This window comes from Macrobrachium nipponense, chromosome 2 (genome assembly GCF_015104395.2).
Source record: "Macrobrachium nipponense isolate FS-2020 chromosome 2, ASM1510439v2, whole genome shotgun sequence".
NCBI classification, from domain to species: Eukaryota; Metazoa; Arthropoda; class Malacostraca; order Decapoda; family Palaemonidae; genus Macrobrachium; species Macrobrachium nipponense.
The window spans coordinates 153,472,825-153,495,324 of record NC_087201.1 but is presented as its reverse complement, the minus strand read 5'-3'; positions in this window follow the sequence as shown (position 1 = coordinate 153,495,324).

Below are 22,500 nucleotides of genomic sequence, written 5' to 3'. Positions count from 1 at the left end.
ACAATACACAAAGCACTACACCCAAGAGCAAATACGGATAGACTATATATAACACAAAAGGAAGGAGGGAGGGGAGTACTAAGCATAGAGGACTGTGTCAACATCGAGAACAGAGCACAGGGGCAATATATGAAGACCAAGGAAGAAGAGTGGCTCAAGAGTGCATGGGAAGAAGGACTGATAAAAGTAGACGAAGACCCAGAAATATACAGAGACAAGAGAAAGTCAAGCAGAACAGAGGAACGGCATAACAAAACAATGCATGGACAATACATGAGACAGACTAAAGAACTAGTCAACGATGACACGTGGCAATGGCTACTGAGGGGAGAGCTCAAAAACGAAACTGAAGGAATGATAACAGCGGCATAAGATCAGGCCCTAAGAACCATATATGTCCAAAGAACGATAGATGGAAATAACATCTCTCCCATGTGTAGGAAGTGCAATACGAAAAATGAAACCATAAACCACATAGCAAGCGAATGTCCGGCACTTGCACAGAACCAGTACAAAAAGAGGCATGATTCAGTAGCAAAAGCCCTCCACTGGAGCCTGTGCAAGAAACACCAGCTACCTTGCAGTAATAAGTGGTACGAACACCAACCTGAAGGAGTGATAGAAAACGGTCAGGCAAAGATCCTCTGGGATTATGGTATCAGAACAGATAAGGTGATACGTGCAAATTGACCAGACGTGACGTTGATTGACAAAATCAAGAAGAAAGTATCACTCATTGATGACGCAATACCATGGGACACCAGAGTTGAAGAGAAAGAAAGGGAAAAAACTGATAAGTATCAAGACTTGAAAATAGAAATAAGAAGGATATGGGATATGCCAGTGGAAATTGTACCCATAATCATAGGAACACTTGGCACGATCCCAAGATCCCTGAAAAGGAATCTGGAAAAACTAGAGGCTGAAGTAGCTCCAGGACTCATGCAGAAGAGTGTGATCCTAGAAACGGCGCACATAGTAAGAAAAGTGATAAACTCCTAAGGAGGCAGGATGCAACCCGGAATCCCACATTATAAATACCACCCAGTCGAATTAGAGGACTGTGATAGAGCAAAAAACAAATAATAATAATAATTGTTAGACAGAGGGAACCCAAAAAAATCTGTAAACTGCTAAGGTCTTGCGATCAATGTTATGGCGAAAGTTTGGTTTCATGAATTAGGTTGAACATAATCTTAATTGAAATGATAAATGAACATCTTTGGGGTCAATATCTTTACAAGCAGCGGCTGGAATTCCTTAAAAAAGAGGTTAAAGCTGGCCTAATTTCCTCGCTTAATTCCTAGTTTTCCGAGTACTTCTTCAGTTGTGTTAGTCGTAATTTGTCTCAGTCTGCTGGGAATTTATCTTTTCACTTAACCTTATCTCATTTAATGTAATACTTCAGTGTTCCAGAGTTGATATAAAATCTTGACAAAAAAAATTAACATTGAGAGAAATATTTGTTAACAAGTTATTAAGTGCAAGAAATGTCGGTCACTATTCAACATCTGAAATGGCTGACCATTGTCGGAAAAGGATGTATAAGTACAAACACTAATCGTCCAAAATGAATACTCGTTGGATTTTGACAACAATAGAAAAGGCAAAATTACAGGCCATTACGGAAAGCCTCATACACACACACGCACACTCACACATACACACACACACACACACACACACACACACACACACACACATATATATATATATATATATTAAGTATTATATATATATTATATATTATATAATATAAATATAATATATATATAATGTATATATATATATATATATATATATATATATATATATATATATATATATATATATATATATATATATATATATATATATATAATATATATATATATATATAAAGAGAGAGAGAGAGAGAGAGAGAGAGAGAGAGAGAGAGAGAGAGAGAGAGAGAGAGAGAGAGAGAAAGTTTGCAAAGAAGGGAAGAATTATCTGAATCGTACGTTCATTGCTATTAATTTCCTCGCATGTCCCTTGGAGGTGATAAAAGTTATAATCAATTAAGGTTTGTCTTAAATGGCAAAGGAATACCTCGTATCATTTAACGTTTAGTATTTATAAAACTTTCTATTAAAATTTATTAGAGACGAGACCAAAATATCTCTTTGTAAAACAGAAGGTTGAACGACGTCATTTAAGAAAACCGGCAACAATAACAATTTATCACAAGAATGCTTTCGTTAAAAGGTCTAATGGATACTAATTGCTACGACTGACCATGAAGTTTCACGTGCATTATAATTACCAAATGGCTTCCTTAACTTAGATATCTTTTTTTCTACCAACAGTTCAGAATATAATATTTGTCCGTTCTGGAGATATATTGTTAACGCGGCTTGCCATCTACACAAAATTGATTTCAAAACAAATATGATAATTACATTTGTTAAAATTTTTACTAAAGATATTAATGGAAAATTCTGGCCGTGCCTTTGAACCACAGCTGATAACAAAATAAAGAGGCATAAGATTATTAAGCAAGTGTGGGTGTGAGTGCATATAAGGTCATAAAAGGACTTAGTCCCAACTTCTGTTATGACTTGTGGCTTGGTTGGCATTGGTCTTGCCTTTCAGATGAAAGTCCTCGGTTGTATCCCAATGTGAGTCTCTTCGTTCAAATTCTCTGTTTAATCTTTAACGCGAATATTCCATGGAAATCAATTCCCCTGTACACGGTCTACGTACATAGCTATATTTTGATATCCTGTTGAAACGCAATTAATTTTCAAAAGGGAAACTATTCCGAACACATTCATAATCAACACGTTGAGAGTAATGTTGAGAGTAACCATTCACATAGATATCAATACTAGGAAGTTTTATAAAAGATGCTTTAATAGTTAGCCAGTGAAGGTGATTAGGACATGTCCCAATTACATAAGAGTTTACTCGTTATCAATTTGGCTTCCTTAATTAATGAAAATCTGCAACTGCTCCGGAAGCTCGCATTTATCAAATGTCAGGTTTACACGGACATGAAGATGATTTTGAACATATTATTATTCAAGTATTTAAATATTAAGTTACATAGGGCTTTACATGTGGGCTATCTGAATGACCTGTTTTTAAATAATGTTAATCATGGTGTTCATAACACAGCCACATCTTTATAATTCCAAGGTGATGTTTTATGGGAACTGTTGAATTCTTAAACTTCTCTAACTTGATTCCTTACACGACAAAATAATAATAATAATAATAATAATAATAATAATAATAATAATAATAATAATAATAATAATAATATATAGGAAGGAGACCCTCTTTCAAACAAGTCTTATTGAAAGATATTGCTGCATCAGCTGCATTCAACTTGTAAATAGTCTTCTCTATTTTTCTAATAATAGCTTTCTCTCTGCTATTACAACTGGCGAGTATTGCGCCGATATTACTCATCAGGAGCAGTCAATTTCAGGGATAATTGTTACACATTTATTTATTTGTCACAGTAAAAGAACAAATAGGTCAAAATATAAGTTAATATATTGGCCAACGTTTCTCTCGGTATCATCCGAGTATGATCACGGCAGTGGATCGGAGCAGACTGTTGTTGCTGTCAAGTTCTACTCAATATATAGCGGCAGGTCAGCAGGGGTTCAACCGCTAGCTGCGTTTTCATTGGCCGGTGGCGCAATGCGCTCCCGCCATTGGTTGAAGGAAGTTTTCTTCAAGACGCTTCTCGTCGTTGAAGGTCGCGAAGTTGCAGCCTAGCAGACCGTCGAGGCTGGGGCAAGGCTTCCCTGGGCGTTGTGTCACGACGGCTCGCGATGTCATTGGCTGCAGGGCTGCTCGTCTCATCTGGTATTCTTAGATCGGGGGTGTCGCTCGGTCTGGTATTACTTGTATTTATACACATATGTCTCCTTAAGTTGGTGGGGAGGAAGAGCACTTCCTGCGTCGTATTCAATGAGGGCTTCTCTTGCTGTATGAGGAGTGCCTCGAGGAGTCGCAAGCGTCGCTGGTCAGGAGCCTTCCCTATTATCTTTATATTCTTGATAATACCGTCGCGGGAGATAGCTTCCTGGTGTGCTGTCATGAAATGGTTTTTAATCGCTCCTTCTTGTACGTGGCAGGAAATCCTCTTGGACAGTTTCATAGAAGTCATACCAACGTCCACGGACTGGACATAAGAATTGGTAGACTACATTCGACTGTTTCAAGAGGTCTCTTGCTGGGGGGGTCGGGTTGTTCTTCATAATAAGGTCCCGGGTACGTCGATTTTGGTAATAAATTACAAGTTCAAGTTCTTTGTCGGCTTCGGTGACGTGAGTGCATTCTTGCACGCACGTTACCGTGAGGACGAAGATGCTTTGAGAAAAATAACCAAAGAGAATGTGACCCCTACCGAAGCCGACAAAGAACTTGAACTTGTAATTTATTACCAGTCAAAATTTGACTGAGGCGCTTGGCCAAGGCGTCTGTCTGATAATCGGGCGGAGAGGGTTGCCTTCCTCATGGGTTTTCACGTTCCCGTAGAGGTAACCAAGGCTGAAGTCCCCTTGGATGGGCGGAAGGTGGACTGCGTTGGTTGCCGCATCTATGGTACTGATGACACGGCTGGCATCCCTTTTGATGTCTTCCGTGGGATTCCGTGTGAGACGTTCAATAATAATAATAATAATAATAATAATAAATCTGGTTATATCTGAGGGTACTTAGATGTGAAAATGATCATTCTTGTCGTATTGTAACAATGAAGCAAAAATGTAAAATACTTAATCTTGCAGAGAAAACGATAATCCCATAACAGCAAAGGCAGTCATACTACAAGATAGAGCAAAACCCCAAATGGACATATACATCTGGAAACAGAACTGAGGAACATCAGCTATAATAGAGGCTATCAAACCATACACTAATTGAAACAAGAAGGAAAATACCAACATTAATAATAATAACGATGAAAACATTCAATTAACAAGTTTAAAAGTAAAACACGAAACTGGTACAAATAAAAAAAAAACTTCTAGGTTAACTACCTAAGTATTTATGCTAACTAAATAGGAGGCGGTTAACGCTGCAGATCTGAAAAGTGAAATGACGAATGGTAACTTCATGTCAATGAGAGAGATGTTTCCTCTCACTCTATCCTAAAATTATTTCGTTTATATGTTCCAGCCTACAGTGAAATTCTTGTCACAAAAAATCAACGTACTTACCAAATTTCACCAAGTTGTGAACATCCTAAAAAATCATAGATAAAGTAACCGCAGGAACAAACCGACTCTCTTGTAATCCTTCGTTCAATCCTATGGTCACGAAATCACTCCTTGCCCTAATGAGAATCGAAGGGAGAGGAAGGGTCCTTATTAAGCCAAGATGGCTAAGCCATGGATTACGATAGGAACCTTTAATTTCCCTTGATGTTCTCCATCGTGGGACCCGATCCAAAACTGATTGGACCACTTTCCGAGGTCCTACAGAAAGGAAGAAAATCCTCAGAAACGCGATCTGCTGTTTAGCTGGCTTTTCCTGTACTTCTTTCTGGTCGATTTGCCGTGTACACACACACTCACACACATATATAGGATATATATATATATATATATATATATTATATATATATATATATATATATATATATATATATATATATATGACTGGTAAAAATGTTCTGTTACAACAGAATTCCATCTAATAAAAGGAGCCCATAAAAACACCAAAATATATAGAGAAAAGGACTATATTTCAGAGACTGCTGTCTCTCTCATCAGGTATATGAATGAGAAAGGTTTACAGAAAAGGTGGTATTTATACCCAGAGATCCATCCACAGGTAAGCCAATTTAGGTCACCCCCGCTGATAATCTTCCTTTAATCTTCTTAAGCGTTGGTTGAATGAAAACTTCGTCGATCACATCTGAAATCCACGCTCCTTTTGAGATGTTCATTACCTGCCTCTCTTTTATTAAGGCCGATTCCATCATTTGACTCTTGTACCGGCAGTTGCTGCTATAAATTATACGTGACAAATTCCAGTTTATTGTATGGTTATGTTCATTTATATGGTTGAAAATAGCGGAGTTCTGTTGTCCATACCTAACTGACCGTTTGTGTTGTATTAATCTCTGGGGAAGTGATTTTTCTGTAAATCCGATGAAAGATTGGTCACAGCAGTCTCTGAAATATAGTACTTTTCTCTCTATATTTTGTGTTTTTATGGGCTCCTTTTATTAGATATATATATATATATATATATATATATATATATATATATATATATATATATATATATATATATATATATATACATATATATATAATATATATATATATATATATATATATATATATATATATACATACGTGTGTGTGTGTGTGAGGTGTATATATATATAGATAGATAGATAGATAGATAGATATAGGTAAATAGATAGCATAAGTACATATAGCCTCGTTACACTCATATGAGGCCATGTACTTTTAATGGCCACAGTACCCATTCCAATGGAGGGTTATCGCGCCTCACATTACTAAAAGTTATCTGCAGCGTCACTTCGACCCCTAGCTTCATCCATTTGCTATCTTTTTACTTCACCTAAATTCCTGCTGCTTTTCTTCCATTTTGATCTTCAACCATTTAACTTCCTCTTGTCAATGGCTTAAGCAATAATTGGAAAAGTGCCCTAGTGCTTGGGTTTACAGCTTAATTTTCACGAAACAATCAGGAATATCACCATATTATTCTCCTTTTTCAAAACTTTGACTTCCGAAAAATCTTTCTGAATATCTCTCCTACTTGAGGAAGGACTAGAGTGAGACTAAGTGCTCTTCTGCGTCCAGGCTTTCCTTAGACTCGCAAAAAGGTCAAGTAAGGGTCATTAAGTTCCTTATACCGGACATTGCAAATATCCGTTCCGGAACTTCTCGAGCTGTCCTCAAATCCCCTTTCCACAGCCAAGGCCAATTTGAAATCGTTTGTGGTTTTGAGAAAACGAACTCAGGAGTTTATGGGAGAAGATTCTGTGTTTGGGAAATGCGACAAAAACATCTCTAGGTGCTCGGAATTTTATGAAGTCCAGAGAGTCATAAATTATCTCCTTTTTCTTTAATGACTGGCCTTATAGGAGAGAGGAGAGAGAGAGAGAGAGAGAGAGAGAGAGAGAAGAGAGAGAGATAAACTAATTGTGGCAACCGGTTGACCGAGATGGCTTTTCATAACCCATTATATCCATTATTTCCCAAAATGCAGAAACCCTAAACTGTTTAGGGACATTATCTCAGTAGGTTATGAATATTAGCTGAACATAACAAATCTAGAATTCATTCACCGCTCCAAAAGACAGAGATGAAAGGATAGTGAGATATGTTTTAGTGAAGGGGATGTACTAAAAAGTCATGAAGTTTGATTTTGCAAAGATATAAAGCTATATGAAAAAACAAATACAAAAATGACAAGAACCCTTATTATAGCTATGATTACCAAGAACGATTTTGTAGAGATAAACGAATAACGAGGATTAAACTTTACTGTATTGGAAATTGGCAGGAGTATGACCTTAGTGATTGGCTATCACGGCAACAAAAGTGTTAATTCGAAACTTTAATAGAGGAGAAATGGCATCCAGAATACTGTTCTAGCTGGAAGAATCTTTACAGCGTAGCAAAATATTTGAAGGGCTACCACTGTGCTTTAAGATTGACCTCATACAGTCCAGTTTTTCAGTTGCTTAACAAACACTAAAAGAATGCTCTCTCTCTCTCTCTCTCTCTCTCTCTCTCTCTCTATCTCGTCTCTCTCCTCTCCCTCATCTCTCTCATCTCTCTCTTTATATTGTATGCAGGAACGCGGATTCCAGAAACGTCCTTACTGAAATAGCGCCCTTGCTTATTGTATCCTCCTGTTTCCTGTCACTGATAGCGAATATTGCCGAGTGGGAGATATTGGCTCCCAATCGCGGAACAACGCGTAGCATTTGGCCGTTGCATTTCACGGTCATAAAAATTCTGGGTGATGCCACCTGAGAAATTTGTTCTTTTTTATTATTTTAGTTTTCTTACATTCTTCAGATATAAAATGAATTTCGTGTCCATTGTCGATTTACTATCACAAATTCGCATAGTTGTCTTCATCATCATCATTATCATCAGCCGAAGTAGCATTATTATTATTATTATATTATTATTATTTCTTATTATTATTATTATTATTTCATAGTAAGTAATCTTCATCATCATCATCACTTTCATTAGAAGAATTACCTGCTAGAATATTATTATTATTATTGTTTCATGATTAGCAATCATCATCATCATCATCAGAAGTAGAAGTAGGAATACCTTTATTATTACTGCTTCATGAGAAGTAATCCTTTGCACATTTTAAACGGACCGAATCTTGAAACTTAAGAGTAACAATCAGCCTCACTAAAGCTGCATCGGATGAGACATCAGCTACCGGGGTGGTTTTGAACGCCGACAAGAAGTCTTTGGTTCGTACTGTCTCTCGAGAGTTCGAGCCATTAGGTATCAAACCATTTTTCATGATAGTTCCCCCCTCGGTGATATTCCCGAAGCAACACGAATTGGATATTAAAAGACATTCGTTGCCTAATGTTTGTATGTATGAAAATGCCCCGGTAAATGTGATAAATTCACACACACACAAGGGTACATACATACACACGGATATATATATATATATATATATATATATATATATATATATATATATATATATATATATTATAATATATATATTATATTTATATATATATATATATATATATATATATATATATATATGTATGTATGTATATATATATATATAATATATATATATATATATATATATATATATATATATATATGTATATATATATATATATATATATATATATATATATGACTGGAAAAAATGTTCTGTAACAACAGGAGTTCCATCTAATAAAAGGAGCCCATAAAAACACCAAAATAGAGAAAAAAAAGTACTATATTTCAGAGACTGCTGTCTCCCTCTTCAGGTAGATGAATGAGAAAGTTCACAGAAAAGGTGGTATTTATACCAAGAGGTCCATCCACAAACAAGCCATTTTAAGTCACCCCCGCTGATAATCTTCCTCTAATCTTCTTAAGGGTTGGTTGAATGAAGATGTTGTCGATCGTGTCCGTCCAAAATCCATCCCCTTTTGAGATGTTCATTACCACCTCTCTCTTTATTAAGGCCGATTCCATCATTTGACTCTTGTACCCCCGGCAGTTGCTGCTATAAAATTACACGTGACAAATTCCAGTTTATTCTATGGTTATGTTATTTCATATGGTTGAAAATAGCCGAGTTCTGTTGTCCATACCTAACTGACCGTTTGTGTTGTATTAATCATCTGGGGAAGGGATTTACCTGTAAATTCCGATGTAAGATTGGTCACAGTCCTGGCATTGGATTTCGTATACCCCAGAGTCCTTTGGAGATGTCTTTTTGTTGGACGTTAATCAGGGATTTGGCTAAGGTGTTTGGGTAAGTAAATACAAAAGGGTTCGATTTTCCGAGGGGGTTGGTTATTCTCTTAATCGTGTCCAGGTGGGGAATTATTATTATTTTTTGTTGGGTGTATCTCTGGTCATGTCTTTAGGGGGTCGTAGAAAATTACGTTAGCTTTGTGAATTGCTTTCTCAATTATATGGTCAGGATATTTTAAAGACGAAACGTTGCTTGCGAATTAGTTCAAATTCTTTTTCCAGGAATTCTGGGGAACAAATTCGCAAGGCTCTTAAGAACAAGTTACTAGCTACACCTATTTTGATAGAAATGTCATGATAGCTAAAGTAGTGAATAGTGAAAAGAAAAGGAGAACGTTGGTTTTCTGTATATGGTAAATTTGTATTCTGTCGTATCTCTGATTATTAAAACATCAAGAAAAGGAATTTTGTTGTCTGTTTCCCATTCAACTTTAAATTTGATGCTGGGCACTAATGTTTGTTTAATTTCGAGAGGAATTCATTGAAATTGCCCCACCTATTATCCAAAATGTTAGGATATCAGCCACGTATCTCATCCACAGCATGTTTTTGGGTTTTATTGCATTTATTACTGTATTTTCAAAGTATTCCATGTACAGATTGGCTAGAACAGGACTTAAAGGACTACCCATACTACACCCGAATTTTTGCTTGTAGAATGATTCCCCGAATGAAAAATACGTTATTAGATGCACATAATTCAACTAGCTTTATTATTTTGTCAAGCGCCAATGGGAAATGATCTGAATAGGGGATAATTTTACCGTTAAAAACTTGAAGAACGTCCTGTACTGGTACTTTAGTGAACAAGGAATCTACATCAAGGCTTAAAAGTTTTATGTTGTGAAGTGGTATATGTGCTTCTCTGAATTTGTGACAAAAATCTTCCGAATGTTTAATGTGACTGGGAGAAAAAGTTGCCTAAAAAAGGGGAAAAAAGGGAAAGGAGGCCAGCTAACCATTTAGAAAATTTTGTAATTGAAAGCACCGGCACATGAAACGTAGGGTCTGAATGGAAGATTGTCTTTGTGAGTTTTGGGAAGGCCATAAAAATAGGGTAATTTAGGATTAATTACTTTAAATTTCTCTAATAGTTCAATACTCTTTTTGTCTTTGCCAATTAATCTTACTTTCCGAAAAAATTCTGTGGGAACGTTTTGGAGGGGATTTTTCGTCAGTTTTTCGTATGTGTTTGTGTCGCTAAGGAGCTGGTTGATTTTGTCAAGTAGAAGTCTTTGTCCATTATTACGATTTTGCCGTCTTTGTCGGATCTACTTATATAACATCTAACTTTTTTAGCGAGTGGATGGCTATCATGAATCTGCGGGGAACAGGATATTTCTTATGTAAGTCAGTTAAAGCATTTAGTAACACTCCTTTTAACATATCTCTTCACGGTTTGTAGTTTTTGTCAGATATGAATTTATCAAAAGCCACTATGAAGTCTAGTTGTTTTTTGCGGTCTGGCATAAGGGCAAAGGATAAGCCTGAATTTAAACTAAATGTTGATTTACAGTAAGGGGGGTGTTGGATAAGTTTAAAACTTTGTCTTGTTGCTCAAGATTATTCCATGCACTATTGTCTATTAGGTTATTTAACTTGCGTAGAAGTCTGTTGGAATGAGTCACGCTATTATAGGCAGCAATGTCGGAACAGAATGAAATCAGATACCTGTATATGTGGTCCGTAGTGAGGAGGCGAAGATTAGACTGGGTTCCATATATCACTCTGCGTAGTACGAAGATGTCATTTTTCGTATCGGTGATTCTTTCCTCCAGGAAAATCTTGTGTGAGAGAGGGAAGGGGTCCGATTGCAGAGTCCATCTCCCGAATCCGTACATTTTTGGTAGTACTTGTTCTTTGGAGGCATTCTTCTAAAAAGTGTTTTTGGTTTTTCAGCCGGTGTAGTTTTGATCAGTTCTTTTTCAAACTTGCGAAAAATTGGCTTGACTTCTGGAAGTGAGTGAAGAATCCTGGAAAGGCGGTTGAATTCCATAATGGGCTTAAAATGACTGGAAAAAATGTTCTGTAACAACAGAGTTCCATCTAATAAAAGGAGCCCATAAAAACACCAAAATAGAGAAAAAGTACAGATGAATGAGAAAAGTTCACAGAAAAGGTGGTATTTATACCAAGAGGTCCATCCACAAACAAGCCATTTTAAGTCACCCCCGCTGATAATCTTCCTCTAATCTTCTTAAGGGTTGTTGAATGAAGATGTTGTCGATCGTGTCCGAAATCCATCCTCCTTTTGAGATGTTCATTACCTGCCTCTCTTTTATTAAGGCCGATTCCATCATTTGACTCTTGTACCGGCAGTTGCTGCTATAAATTACACGTGACAAAAATTGCCAGTTTATTCTATGGTTATGTTCATTTATATGGTTGAAAATAGCCGAGTTCTGTTGTCCATACCTAACTGACCGTTTGTGTTGTATTAATCTCTGGGGAAGGGATTTACCTGTAAATCCGAGTAAGATTGGTCACAGTCCTGGCATGGGATTTCGTATACCCCAGAGTCCTTTGGAGATGTCTTTTGTTGGACGTTAATCAGGGATTTGGCTAAGGTGTTTGGGTAAGTAAATACAAAAGGGTTCGATTTTCCGAGGGGGTTGGTTATTCTCTTAATCGTGTCCAGGTGGGGAATTATTATTTTATTGTTGGGTGTATCTCGGTCATGTCTTTAGGGGTCGGTAGAAAATTACGTTAGCTTTGTGAATTGCTTTTCTCAATTATTATGGTCAGGATATTTTAAAGACGAAAGTTGCTTGCGAATTAGTTCAAATTCTCCAGGAATTCTGGGGAACAAATTCGCAAGGCTCTTAAGAACAAGTTACTAGCTACACCTATTTTGATAGAAATGTCATGATAGCTAAAGTAGTGAATGTATGCCAAAGTGAGAAAACGTTGGTTTTCTGTATATGGTAAATTTGTATTCTGTCGTATCTCTGATTATTAAAAACATCAAGAAGGAAAACAATTTTGTTGTCTGTTTCCCATTCAACTTTAAATTGATGCTGGGCACTAATGTGTTTAATTTCGAGAGGAATTCATTGAAATTGCCCCACCTATTATCCCAAAAATGTTAGGATATCATCCACGTATCTCATCCACAGCATGTTTTTGGGTTTTATTGATTTATTACTGTAGTTTCAAAGTATTCCATGTACAGATTGGCTAGAACAGGACTTAAAGGACTACCCATACTACACCCGAATTTTTGCTTGTAGAATGATTCCCCGAATGAAAATACGTTATTAGATGCACATAATTCAACTAGCTTTATTATTTTGTCAAGCGCCAATGGGAAATGATCTGAATAGGGGGATAATTTTACCCTTAAAAACTGAAGAACGTCCTGTACTGGTACTTTAGTGAACAAGGAATCTACATCAAGGCTTAAAAGTTTTATGTTGTGAAGTGGTATATGTGCTTCTTTCTGAATTTGTGACAAAAATAATTCCGACCAATGTTTAATGTGACTGGGAGAAAAAGTGCCTAAACAAAAAAGGGGAAAAAAGGAGGCCAGCTAAACCATTTAGAAATTTTGTAATTGAAAGCACCGGCACATGAAACGATGGGTCTGAATGGAAGATTGTCTTTGTGAGTTTTGGGAAGGCCATAAAAAATAGGGTAATTTAGGATTAATTACTTTAAATTTCTAATAATAGTTCAATACTCTTTTTGTCTTGCCCAATTAATCTTACTTTCCGAAAAAATTCTGTGGGAACGTTTGGAGGGGAGGGGATTTTTCGTCAGTTTTTCGTATGTGTTTGTGTCGCTAAGGAGCTGGTTGATTTTGTCAAGGTAGAAGTCTTTGTCCATTATTACGATTTTGCCGTCTTTGTCGGATCTACTTATTATAACATCTAACTTTTTTAGCGAGTGGATGGCTATCATGAATCTGCGGGGAACAGGATATTTCTTATGTAAGTCAGTTAAAGCATTTAGTAACACTCTCCTTTTAAACATATCTCTTCACGGTTGTAGTTTTTTGTCAGATATGAATTTATCAAAAGCACTATGAAGTCTAGGTTGTTTTTGCGGTCTGGCATAAGGGCAAAGGATAAGCCTAAATTTAAAACTAAATGTTGATTTACAGTAAGGGGGGTGTGTTGGATAAGTTTAAAACTTTGTCTTGTTGCTCAAGATTATTCCATGCACTATGTCTAGGTTAGGTTATTTAACTTGCGTAGAAGTCTGTTTTGGAATGAGTCACCGCTATTATAGGCAGCAATGTCGGAACAGAATGAAATCAGATTACCTGTATATGTGGTCCGTAGTGAGGAGGCGAAGATTAGACTGGGGTTCCATATATCACTCTGCGTAGTACGAAGATGTCATTTTTCGTATCGGTGATTCTTTCCTCCAGGAAAATCTTGTGTGAGAGAGGGAAGGGGTCCGATTGCAAGAGTCCATCTCCCGAATCCCGTACATTTTTGGTAGTACTTGTTTCTTTGAGGCATTCTTCTAAAAAGTGTTTTTTTGGTTTTTCAGCCGGTGTAGTTTGATCAGTTCTTTTTCAACTTGCGAAAAATTGGCTTGACTTCTGGAAGTGAGTGAAGAATCCTGGAAAGGCGGTTGAATTCCATAATGGGCTTAAAATGACTGGAAAAAATGTTCTGTAACAACAGAGTTCCATCTAATAAAAGGAGCCCATAAAAACACCAAAATAGAGAAAAAGTACAGATGAATGAGAAAAGTTCACAGAAAAGGTGGTATTTATACCAAGAGGTCCATCCACAAACAAGCCATTTTAAGTCACCCCCGCTGATAATCTTCCTCTAATCTTCTTAAGGGTTGGTTGAATGAAGATGTTGTCGATCGGTGTCCGAAATCCATCCTCCTTTTGAGATGTTCATTACCTGCCTCTCTTTTATTAAGGCCGATTCCATCATTTGACTCTTGTACCGGCAGTTGCTGCTATAAATTACACGTGACAAATTCCAGTTTATTCTATGGTTATGTTCATTTATATGGTTGAAAATAGCCGAGTTCTGTTGTCCATACCTAACTGACCGTTTGTGTTGTATTAATCTCTGGGGAAGGGATTTACCTGTAAATCCGATGTAAGATTGGTCACAGTCCTGGCATGGGATTTCGTATACCCCAGAGTCCTTTGGAGATGTCTTTTGTTGGACGTTAATCAGGGATTTGGCTAAGGTGTTTGGGTAAGTAAATACAAAAGGGTTCGATTTTCCGAGGGGGTTGGTTATTCTCTTAATCGTGTCCAGGTGGGGAATTATTATTTTATTGTTGGGTGTATCTCTGGTCATGTCTTTAGGGGGTCGGTAGAAAATTACGTTAGCTTTGTGAATTGCTTTCTCAATTATATGGTCAGGATATTTTAAAGACGAAAGTTGCTTGCGAATTAGTTCAAATTCTTTTTCCAGGAATTCTGGGGAACAAATTCGCAAGGCTCTTAAGAACAAGTTACTAGCTACACCTATTTTGATAGAAATGTCATGATAGCTAAAGTAGTGAATGTATGAAAGTGAGAAACGTTGGTTTTCTGTATATGGTAAATTTGTATTCTGTCGTATCTCGATTATTAAAACATCAAGAAAAGGAATTTTTGTTGTCTGTTTCCCATTCAACTTTAATTTGATGCTGGGCACTAATGTGTTTAATTTCGAGAGGAATTCATTGAAATTGCCCCACCTATTATCCCAAAATGTTAGGATATCATCCACGTATCTCATCCACAGCATGTTTTTGGGTTTTATTGCATTTATTACTGTAGTTTCAAAGTATTCCATGTACAGATTGGCTAGAACAGGACTTAAAGGACTACCCATACTACACCCGAATTTTTTGCTTGTAGAATGATTCCCCCGAATGAAAATACGTTATTAGATGCACATAATTCAACTAGCTTTATTATTTTGTCAAGCGCCAATGGGAAATGATCTGAATAGGGGGATAATTTTACCCTTAAAAACTGAAGAACGTCCTGTACTGTACTTTAGTGAACAAGGAATCTACATCAAGGCTTAAAAGTTTTATGTTGTGAAGTTGGTATATGTGGCTTCTTTGGAATTTGTGACAAAAATCTTCCGAATGTTTAATGTGACTGGGAGAAAAAGTGCCTAAAAAAAGGGGAAAGGAGGCCAGCTAACCATTTAGAAAATTTTGTAATTGAAAGCACCGGCACATGAAACGATGGGTCTGAATGGAAGATTGTTTCTTTGTGAGTTTTGGGAAGGCCATAAAAATAGGGTAATTTAGGATTAATTACTTTAAATTTCTCTAATAGTTCAATACTCTTTTTGTCTTTGCCAAATAATCTTACTTTCCGAAAAAATTCTGTGGGAACGTTTTGGAGGGGATTTTTCGTCAGTTTTTCGTATGTGTTTGTGTCGCTAAGGAGCTGGTTGATTTTGTCAAGGTAGAAGTCTTTGTCCATTATTACGATTTTGCGTCTTTGTCGGATCTACTTATTATAACATCTAACTTTTTTAGCGAGTGGATGGCTATCATGAATCTGCGGGGAACAGGATATTTCTTATGTAAGTCAGTTAAAGCATTTAGTAACACTCCTTTTAAAACATATCTCTTCACGGTTGTAGTTTTTTTGTCAGATATGTTTTAATTTATCAAAAGCCACTATGAAGTCTATGGTTGTTTTTGCGGTATGGCATAAGGGCAAAGGATAAGCCTAAATTTTAAAACTAAATGTTGATTTACAGTAAGGGGGGTGTTGGATAGTTTAAAACTTTGTCTTGTTGCTCAAGATTATTCCATGCACTATGTCTATTAGGTATTTAACTTGCGTAGAAGTCTGTTGGAATGAGTCACGCTATTATAGGCAGCAATGTCGGAACAGAATGAAATCAGATACCTGTATATGTGGTCCGTAGTGAGGAGGCGAAGATTAGACTGGGTTCCATATATCACTCTGCGTAGTACGAAGATGTCATTTTTCGTATCGGTGATTCTTTCCTCCAGGAAAATCTTGTGTGAGAGAGGGAAGGGGTCCGATTGCAGAGTCCATCTCCCGAATCCGTACATTTTTGGTAGTACTTGTTCTTTTTGAGGCATTCTTCTAAAAAGTGTTTTTGGTTTTTCAGCCGGTGTAGTTTGATCAGTTCTTTTTCAAACTTGCGAAAAATTGGCTTGACTTCTGGAAGTGAGTGAAGAATCCTGGAAAGGCGGTTGAATTCCATAATGGGCTTTTAAAATGACTGGAAAAAAAAAAAATGTTCTGTAACAACAGAAGTTCCATCTAATAAAAGGAGCCCATAAAAACACCAAAATAGAGAAAAAGTACAGATGAATGAGAAAAGTTCACAGAAAAGGTGGTATTTATACCAAGAGGTCCATCCACAAACAAGCCATTTTAAGTCACCCCCGCTGATAATCTTCCTCTAATCTTCTTAAGGGTTGGTTGAATGAAGATGTTGTCGATCGTGTCCGAAATCCATCCTCCTTTTGAGATGTCTATTTTGGTGTTTTTATGGGCTCCTTTATTAGATGGAACTCTGTGTTACAGAACATTTTTTTTCCAGTCATTTTAAGCCCATTATGGAATTCAACCGCCTTTCCAGGATTCTTCACTCACTTCCAGAAGTCAAGCCAATTTTTCGCAAGTTTGAAAAAGAACTGATCAAACTACACCGGCTGAAAAACCAAAAACACTTTTTAGAAGAATGCCTCAAAGAACAAGTACTACCAAAAATGTACGGATTCGGGAGATGGACTCTGCAATCGGACCCCTTCCCTCTCTCACACAAGATTTTCCTGGAGGAAAGAATCACCGATACGAAAAATGACATCTTCGTACTACGCAGAGTGATATATGGAACCCAGTCTAATCTTCGCCTCCTCACTACGGACCACATATCAGGTATCTGATTTCATTCTGTTCCGACATTGCTGCCTATAATAGCGTGACTCATTCAACAGACTTCTACGCAAGTTAAATAACCTAATAGACAATAGTGCATGGAATAATCTTGAGCAACAAGACAAAGTTTTAAACTTATCCAACACCCCCCTTACTGTAAAATCAACATTTAGTTTTAAATTTAGGCTTATCCTTTGCCCTTATGCCAGACCGCAAAACAACCTAGACTTCATAGTGGCTTTTGATAAATTCATATCTGACAAAAACTACAACCGTGAAGAGATATGTTTAAAAGGAGTGTTACTAAATGCTTTAACTGACTTACATAAGAAAATATCCTGTTCCCCGCAGATTCATGATAGCCATCCACTCGCTAAAAAAGTTAGATGTTATAATAAGTAGATCCGACAAAGACGCAAAATCGTAATAATGGACAAAGACTTCTACCTTGACAAAATCAACCAGCTCCTTAGCGACACAAACACCATACGCAAAAAACTGACGAAAAATCCCTCCAAAACGTTCCCACAGAATTTTTTCGGAAAGTAAGATTAATTGGCAAAGACAAAAAGAGTATTGAACTATTAGAGAAATTTAAAGTAATTAATCCTAATTACCCTATTTTTATGGCCTTCCCAAAACTCACAAAGACAATCTTCCATTCAGACCCATCGTTTTCATGTGCCGGTGCTTTCAATTACAAAATTTCTAATGGTTAGCTGGCCTCCTTTTCCCCTTTTTTAGGCACTTTTTCTCCCAGTCACATTAAACATTCGGAAGATTTTTGTCACAAATTCAAAGAAGCACCATATACCACTTCACAACATAAAACTTTTAAGCCTTGATGTAGATTCCTTGTTCACTAAAGTACCAGTACAGGACGTTCTTCAGTTTTTAACGGTATTATCCCCCTATTCAGATCATTTCCCATTGGCGCTTGACAAAATAATAAAGCTAGTTGAATTATGTGCATCTAATAACGTATTTTCATTCGGGGAATCATTCTACAAGCAAAAATAAACGGGTGTAGTATGGGTAGTCCTTTAAGTCCTGTTCTAGCAATCTGTACATGGAATACTTTGAAACTACAGTAATAAATGCAATAAAACCCAAAAACATGCTGTGGATGAGATACGTGGATGATATCCTAACATTTTGGGATAATAGGTGGGCAATTTCAATGAATTCCTCTCGAAATTAAAAAACACATTAGTGCCCAGCATCAAATTTAAAGTTGAATGGGAAACAGACAACAAAATTCCTTTTCTTGATGTTTTAATAATCAGAGATACGACAGAATACAAATTTACCATATACAGAAAACCAACGTTCTCACTTTCATACATTCACTACTTTAGCTATCATGACATTTCTATCAAAATAGGTGTAGCTAGTAACTTGTCTTAAGAGCCTTGCGAATTTGTTCCCAGAATTCCTGGAAAAAGAATTTGAACTAATTCGCAAGCAACTTTCGTCTTTAAAATATCCTGACCATATAATTGAGAAAGCAATTCACAAAGCTAACGTAATTTTCTACCGACCCCCTAAAGACATGACCAGAGATACACCCAACAATAAAATAATAATTCCCCACCTGGACACGATTAAGAGAATAACCAACCCCCTCGGAAAATCGAACCCTTTTGTATTTACTTACCCAAACACCTTAGCCAAATCCCTGATTAACGTCCAACAAAAGACATCTCCAAAGGACTCTGGGTATACGAAATCCCATGCCAGGACTGTGACCAATCTTACATCGGATTTTACAGGTAAATCCCTTCCCCAGAGATTAATACAACACAAACGGTCAGTTAGGTATGGACAACAGAAACTCGGCTATTTTCAACCATATAAATGAACATAACCATAGAATAAACTGGAATTTGTCACGTGTAATTTATAGCAGCAACTGCCGGTACAAGAGTCAAATGATGGAATCGGCCTTAATAAAGAGAGGCAGGTAATGACATCTCAAAAGGAGGATGGATTTCGGACACGATCGACAACATCTTCATTCAACCAACCTTAAGAAGATTAGAGGAAGATTATCAGCGGGGTGACTTAAAATGGCTTGTTTGTGGATGGACCTCTTGGTATAAATACCACCTTTTCTGTGAACTTTTCTCATTCATCTACCTGAAGAGGGAGACAGCAGTCTCTGAAATATAGTACTTTTTCTCTATTTTGTGTTTTTTTATGGGCTCCTTTTATTAGATATATATATATATATATACTAGATAATATATATATATATTATATATATATATATATATATGTATATATATATATATATAGATATATATATATATATATATATATATATATAAAAAAGGACGAGAATCTTGAAACTTAAGAGTAACAATCACACATATATCCGTGTGTATGTGTGTACCCTTGTGTGTGTGTGAATTTATCACATTACCGGGGCAGCTTTAGTGAGGCTGATTCTTACTCTTAAGTTTCAAGATTCGGTCCGTTTAAAATGTGCAAAGGATTACTTCTCATGAAGCAGTAATAATAAAGGTATTCCCACTTCTACTTCTGATGATGATGATGATGATTGCTAATCATGAAATAATAATACTGTAATAATAATAATATTCTAGCAGCTAATTCTTCTACTGAAAGTGATGATGATGAAGATTACTTACCATGAAATAATAATAATAATAATAATAATAATATAATAATAATAATCATAATAATAATAATAATAATAATTGAAAAAAATTCCCCACCCAGTCGAATTGGAGGACTGTGATAGAGCAAAAAAAAAAAAAAAAAAAAAAAAATAATAATAATAATAATAATAATAATGATAAATAATAATAATAATGCTACTTCTGCTGATGATAATGATGATGATGACGAACAATATATGAACTTGCGATAGTAAGTCGACAATGCACATGAAACTCATTTTACTTCTGAAGAATGTAAGAAAACTAATATAATAAAGACACACAGACACACACACACACACACACACACACACACACACACATATATATATATATATATATATATATATATATATATATATATATATATATTATATATATACATATATAAATAAATTTATATACATATAAATATGGGGTATGATATATATACAGGTGCATGTGTTGTGATTGCATGTGCTTTCTTGTATAAAAGCGCATTTTCACAAACACGCGCGCGAGAGAGAGAGAGAGAGAGAGAGACGAGAGAGAGAGAGAGAGAGAAAAGAATAAATATTTACGCAGAGAATATCCGTCCTTGACCCAGCAGTAAGAAAACAAACGTGGAAGAACGATGTCTCGTTTTTGCTTCCGGACTCTGAACCACTTTGGCTCAACGACTTATGGTGGAAAATATGCACTCGGAAAACTTTTCATCCGCGAGAGCCGCCTGTGCTATACCAGCTGCTCCAGTTTTCGGGCGAAAGACAGTTGAGGAATTCAGTGGTCGATTGAAAAAATATATATATATATATAATATATATATATATATATATATATATATATATATATATATATGGTATGTATATATATATATATGTATATATATGTATATATATATATATATATATATATATATATATATATATGTATATATATCTAAATATATATATATATATATATATATATACATAAAAGGACAAACAACAAAGATGGCTTTGGATTAACGTCCATTCATTCCTAGCGAAAACTAACGATCCCAGAATTACTCCGCTCAGCGCAGACCTGTTTAGCTAAACTCCAGATTAAAATGCAGAGCAGAAACCAAGATAAATGAAGGTTACGTGATGAATGTCATCCAATTATGAGAACTGACGTGGAAGTTCATCTCGATAAAAGGGAAAGTAGAGTTTAGCATAATGAACAGCAATTAAATTTAAACAAACCTTAGAATTAAGAAGTTTCGTAAAGTAAATGTCAACCATTTCTCTGAAACACTTGATACTAACAAAAGATGATTCGTTCTATTGTTTATAAGCCCACAAATATATTATGTATATGATGAATAATTCTATTGTTTTGGAGTAAAGAAATATATTTTACAATTCCAAAAATCACTGTTGTATGGAAACAAAAGGTTTTGTTCCATTGTTTCGAGAGTCATGGCCTTGTTGTTTAAAGCGCTCACTCGGCTTCGATTGAACTGATAATTCGTATCTAAAAGGGAAAAATACTTGAATTTCACCTGATGAAAGACAATTTTATTTTTATCTTTTTTTCCACCGATGTAAAGCCCAAGTTCAAGACGGGAGCTAATATTACATATGTCATACTCTTTTTTCCATTTTTTTTTTTATATTTCTCTTGGGCATAATTATAGCATGATTATGTGTGAATTTTTATATTATGAATACTTGAGTTTTTTCCTCACAGAATTTCCTTCTGAATTAAATTGATACTGTCCTACAGGAACTTCCTAAGCAAATTATAGGTCTTTTCATGTTACTTTTCATGCGTAGTAGACATTTATTTTATAATAAAAATTACAATAATAATTAGTATTCTTGCCAATTAGTAGGTTTTATCGCATCAACCAATATCTCCTTCGTTCAAATTAAAGCTGAGTTTCACTTCACTGAATCAAGTATAAATTCACCTACTGAGATACTTCCCCACCAAAAGACTTCTGCAGATTGAAAGCCAGTGAACAGCACCGAGATTCCGTTTTAACTTGATCATCTATTTCGTCCCATTTTAGAAGGAATCCTGGAAATCTCATTACTAGCACCGAAATTCTAATCCGTTGGTATTATGTCATAGTCTGCTCACAATAGTCTTAAATTCAAGTAAGGCAGGTAATTGGCAACAGCTCTCATTTCCAAAAACAGTGTTCTGTTGTAAAATATTAGTCCTTACGTAGACAATATCATTATCAAATCCTTTCGAACCCCCACTGCTAATGGATGTATCATGTGAATGCAGGTGGTAATAATTGCTTATGTACGATTTCAATGTTGTTTAAATAATAAAAATTCTTTTACATGTTACCAAACGAAATATAAAAACTGAATTCGTCGCCTAGTAGTTATGATTCACAACAGACTCCTTAATGTGATGCTTTTCATACAAGACATTAGACTCTTTCGACCAGCCACGTATCTTGTTCTGCTGCAAAGGTGCCAGAGGCCAAGATACTATGAATATGAAACATGCC